Genomic DNA, 5,934 nt, shown 5'->3' on the forward strand with positions numbered 1-5,934 from the left:
ACTTTGCGGCCAAGCACGGTGGCTCACTCCTGTAATCCCAGCACTTTGGGAGGCCAAAGTGGGTGGGATCACTTGACGTCAGGAGTTCGAGACCAGCCTGGCCAACATGGTGAAACCCCCGTCTCTACTAAAAATACAAAAATTAGCCAGGTGTGGTGGCAGGCACCTGTAATCCCAGCTACTTGGGAGGCTGAGACAGGAGAATTGCTTGAACCTGGGAGGTGGAGGTTGCAGTGAGACAAGATCGTGCCTTTGCACTCCAGCCTGGGTGACAGAGTGAAACTCCATCTCAAAAAAACAAACAAACAAAAAACAGAGACAGAGAAACTTTGTGATTTACTCCATGGAACAAATATCATATAGAACTGTAACATTTATAAGGTCAGATTTCTGTTTCTAAACTTTAGGTTTATACCTTTTGGCAGATGACTAGATGATTCTTTCCCCATCCCAAGAATAACAGATATTCAGCCAACTTGTGTGTGTGTGTGTGTGTGTGTGTGTGTATCACATGTGATTCAACATTTCAGTTTGTTTCTCGATACTTTTTGTATTTTAAATTGGACAAGTATTACTTTTATAAGAAAAAAGATAATTACTAAAGATGAATGAGAAATACATATACATGTAGAATTTGCATAGTGTCAAGTAAATGATAAGGTTAGAAAGAGTGCAGAGAAAAAAAAAGATTAAAACGAAGGTGGCTGAAGAACGCGTTGTGAAGGAGGTGGGATTGAAATGTGCCTTGAAAGGCCGGGTGGGGCAGCTCACACCTGTAATCTCAGCAAATTGGGAGGCTGAGGCGGGCGGATCACCTGAGATAGGAGTTTGAGACCAGCCTGGCCAACATGGTGAAACCCCATCTCTACTAAAAACACAAAAATTAGCCAGGTGTGGTGGCAGGTGCCTGTAATCCCAGCTACTCTGGAGGCTGAGGCAAGAGAATCATTTGAACCTGGGAGGTGAAGGTTGTAGTGAACCAAGATCACAACACTGCACTCCAGCCTGGGAAACAGAGCGAGACTCCGTCTCAAAAAGGAAAAAAAAAAAAAACCCACCAAAATGGGCTTTGAAGAACAGAAGGGATGCAGATAAAAGAGAGAGAGAAAGAATCAGAAGTATTGGAGAGTAGAAATGCAACAGAGAATTGTAAAGTTTATATTGGGGGAAAACAATTAGTTTGTCTCAAGTGTAGTACTTATGCAAAGGAGAAAACTTTAGAGATGTAGGGCACACATTGTAAAGAGCTTGGAATTAGGATTTAAGGAATGTTATACTCTATCCTGCAAAATTCAGAGACAAATTTGAGAACCGACTAGCACTTTAACTTGCAAAAAAAGACAAGTTGGTACAGAACTAGCACATCGAATTTTTTAAAAACTATTTGAATTATAACATGGTGAAACCCCATCTCTACTAAAAATACACAAATTAGCTGGACGTGGTGGTGGGTGCCTGTAATCCCAGCTACTCTCAAGGCTGAGGCAGGAGAATCGCTTGAACCCAGAAAGTGGAGGTTGCAGTGAGCTGAAATCGCACCATTGCACTCCAGCCTGGGCATCAAGAGCAAGACTCCGTCTTAAAAAAAAAATCACAAAGTCAGGAGATAGCTCAGATTGTTATATATTAGTCAATAATTCTGATTGGATAACTTTGGGGTCAGTTTTGATAAAAAGAAAAATAAAATGTTTCTGTCTTTTGCATAAAAAATAACTTTATGGCTTATCTTGGAATTCAAGGCTTTCCAAATATTTCTGGTTTTCGTGGCTTATCTTAGAGTGCAAAATTTTTAGGAATGTCAGCCTTTTCCAGACTATGGTACAGGATGGGCTTGATTAGTCGATATGGTGGGCAGGGCTAGACAGGACATTAGTTTTACAGACTAGAGTTCACACTAAACATCCATAGGCTTCCATAGGGCCACCGGGTAGAGTTGTACAGATTGTATAGGTTGTGCACTGCACAACTTTAGATGTTATGTGCACAGTTATAAAATGCAAAGTCGGCTGGACGCAGTGGCTCATGCCTGTAATTCCAGCACTTTGGGAGGCCGAGGCGGGTGGATCACCTGAGGTCAGGAGTTCAAGACCAGCCTGGCCAACATGGTGAAACTCCATCTCTACTAAAAATACAAAAATTAGCTGGGCATGGTGGTGTGCAACTCTCATCCCAGCTACTCAGGAGGCTGAGGCAGGAGAATCATTTGAACCCAGGAGGTGGAGGTTGCAGTGAGCCAAGATTGTGGCATTGTACTCCAGCCTGGGCAACAGAGGGAGACTCCATCTCAGGGGGGAAAAAAAAAAGGAAAGTCTACTCAACCATACCTGGAAGCCTAGAGGCCAGGCAGGTAACACAAATCAGTGAAACCTACGGCCCACTGAAAGGATTCCAACAAATTTAAAAATAATGGTCAGAGCACTGTGGAGTTGTAGTAAAACAAATTTGTAGACTACGTTCAGCCTTGGAGCTCAAGTTTGGGACCTCTGCTGTATAAGGTAGAGGCAGTCAATATTTTTGTGCAGGGTAATGATGCAAAGAGATATGTAAAATAGATTACCATAGAGAAAAGAGGCTACAAAGAAATAAAAAAATCAGAAAAGTACTTCAATAATCTGGGTTGAGGAAACAGGGGCCTGGCCGGGCCAGAGCTATGTGGATAGACATAGAAAGAAAATAATTAATAGAATTGAGTGATCAGATTCAGGTTTGATTCTGAACCGAATCAATTCAGACTTGATTTCTCATAAGACAAAATAAAAAGAAAGGGAGACCAGAGTAATGCAAGGTTTTGAACTTGGGTCCTTAGGAAAATACCTGGAAGAAAAATATTTACCTTGGAAATAATTTCAGATTAAAAAAATAATCTTTTGGCTGGGCACGGTGGCTCACGCCTGTAATCCCAGCACTTTGGGAGGCTGAGATGGGTGGATCACGAGGTCAGGAAATCGAGACCATCCTGGCTAACACGGTGAAACCCTGTCTCTACTAAAAACACAAAAAATTAGCCAGGCGTGGTGTTGGGCACCTGTAGTCCCAGCTACTCAGGGGGCTGAGGCAGGAGAATGGCGTGAACCCGGGAGGCGGAGCTTACAGTGAGCCAAAATCACGCCACTGCACTCCAGCCTGGTCGACAGAGCGAGACTCCATCTCAAAAAAGAAAAAAAAAAAAAAACCTGTTAGAATATGATAGTAAAAATCATGTTTTGAAAGCTTATGTAATGCTGGCTGGGCACGGTGGCTCACGCACTTTGAGAGGCCAAGGCAGGCAGATCACTCGAAGTCAGGAGTTCGAGACCAGCCTGGCCAACATGGCGAAACCTCATCTCTACTAAAAATACAAAAATTACCCAGGCTTTGTAGCGGGTGCCTGTAATCCTAGCTACTGGGGAGGCTGAGGCAGGAGAATTGCTTGAACCCAGGAGGCAGAGGCTATAGTGAGCAGAGATCAAGCCACTTCACTTCAGCCTGGGCAACAAAGTGAGAAGCCATCTTAAAAAAAAGAAAAAAGCTTATGTAATGCTATGGTACTGCTCATAATAAAAAATATGTGGGAACAAAGCTGACAAGATGAAGATAAAAATTGGAAAAAAAAACTATGCAAAAACATTAACAAAATGTTATCTCTCAGCAATGTGATTATAAGTTACAAAAATTTTCTTTATACTTGTACCATGTTTCCAAAATTTCTACAATGAATATGTTATATTTAAAAATAGAAAAAGTATTTGTAAAGATCCTAGAGGCTTCCCTTTTACATAAGCCATAAATTCAACCTTCATATTTTGTTTTTGTGGCAACCATTTGTGATAGTAAGTGCTAACAGGCTTGGCTTTTTGGTTTTGGAAAAATTGGTCCTTTTCTGGTGTACTAAATAGAAAGTCTTTGTAATCTTGAGGAGATAAAGACTTAATGTTGCCTAGTGATATAGAGTTGTTATAGCCATTATTTTCTTATTCAAAAACTAACTTCAATTGTTTTAATGATTTTTAGAAAAGATGGTTTTCCTTTTTTTTTTTTTTTGAGATGGAGTCTCACTCTGTCACCCAGGATGGAGTGCAGTGGCGTGATCTCAGCTCACTGCAACCTCTACCTCCTGGGTTCAAGCAATTCTCTGCCTCAGCCTCCCAAGTAGCTGGGATTACAGGTGCCTGCCACCATGCCCAGCTAATTTTTGTATTTTTAGTAGAGGTGGGGTTTCACCATCTTGGCCAGGCTGATCTTGAACTTCTGACCTCGTGATCTACCCTCCTCGGCCTCCCAAAGTTCTGGGATTACAGGTGTGAGCCACTGCGCCCGGACTCTTTTTTTAGAATTAGCTATTAGCCTTTCCCAAGTTGTATTCATAGCTTAAAGCCTATATGAGCTTTTGTCAAGAACATAAAGATTCAAGCATAAAGGAATGATAACAGTATTATTCTGTTTAAGGCCGGGCGAGGTGGCTCACAACTGTAATCCCAGCACTTTGGGAGGCTGATGTGGGTGGATCATCTGAGGTCAGGAGTTTGAGACCAGCCTGGCCAACATGGTGAAACCCCATCGCTACTAAAATATAAAAATTAGCCGGGCATGGTGGCACATGCCTGTAATACCAGCTACTCCAGAGGCTGAGACATGAGAATCACTTGAACCCAGGAGGCAGAGGTTGCAGCGAGCCAAGATCGTACCACTGCACTCCAGTCTGGGTGGCAGAGTGAGATTCTGTCTCAAAAAAAAAAAAAATTCTGCTTATAGGAGTGTTAAGTTTTAAAAAATGGCTTCATATAGGCCTGGCACAGTGGCTCATGCCTGTAATCCCAGCACTTGGGGAGGCCGAGGCAAGTGGATCACCTGAGGTCAGGTCACCAGGCTGACCAACATGGTGAAACCCCATCTCTACTAAAAATACAAAATTAGCTGGGCATGATGACGCATGCCTGTAATCCCAGATACTCAGGAGGCTGAGGCAGAATTGCTTGAACCCGGGAGGTGGAGGTTGCAGTAAGCCAAAATCATGCCATTGCACTCCAGCCTGGGCAACTATAGCCAAACTGCATCTTAAAAAAAAAAAAAAAAAGGCTTCACAAATATTTGATGCCAGGCTCATTTGACTTTAAGAAGAAAAACAGGATATAATTACAGCTGATTTTTTTCAGCTATATTTTGTTGGAGTCCACGTGTTTCCTAAACAAAGGAATGAACACACAAGACAACACAAGATAAGACAAACATGGCGGCTGCCTCGAATGGCGTGCTCTGCTTTATTTTATACAGTCGTTTGTGGAATGTTGCCAAGTCACAAGACACATTGTTGTTTTGCTGACCTTTCCCTGACTTTCTGGATTTTCAAGATGTTTACACATAAACAAGCCCCCAACGCCCTGCTTCGTTTGCAAGAGCAGGACTTATCGGGAACACCTCGTTTGCGAGCACGTAGTCCTCTACATTTCCCCTTTCCTTATTTACAAGTTTGAATTTCTTTTAAAACCATCATTACATATTGGGCTCGCTGGGATTCGGTGTTTGCCCTTTGGCACTGTCTCCAGCAGACTGTGAAAATGACCAAGGCAAGAACAACAATCAATACATTACTAGAAACAGAGGTCAGCAAAGTTTTTACAGGGCTTATAGGGTTCAAAGACATCAAACTTTGTGCAATACCAGTCATCAAATCTGCACCAGTCAGCAATGGTAACTGATTGCGAAATGTTTCAGAAATGTTCTGTGTTAATTCTTGTATTTCTAGGGAAAGATTATTATGACCAATTAAAAGTCTCTTTATCTCAGTCCAGTTATGTACAGTGCTGTTAAAAGGAACAGGAGTAACACAAAATTGGGTAGTGTTCCAATCACATTTCAACAAAGCTCAGGTATTCAACACTGTTAGCTGATCTCCCAACCAAGAAACCACTTGCTCCAGATTATCCACTCATTCAGTCAAATGAGCATCTATGTCTC

Source organism: Mandrillus leucophaeus, unplaced genomic scaffold (assembly GCF_000951045.1).
Source record: "Mandrillus leucophaeus isolate KB7577 unplaced genomic scaffold, Mleu.le_1.0 Scaffold203, whole genome shotgun sequence".
NCBI classification, from domain to species: Eukaryota; Metazoa; Chordata; class Mammalia; order Primates; family Cercopithecidae; genus Mandrillus; species Mandrillus leucophaeus.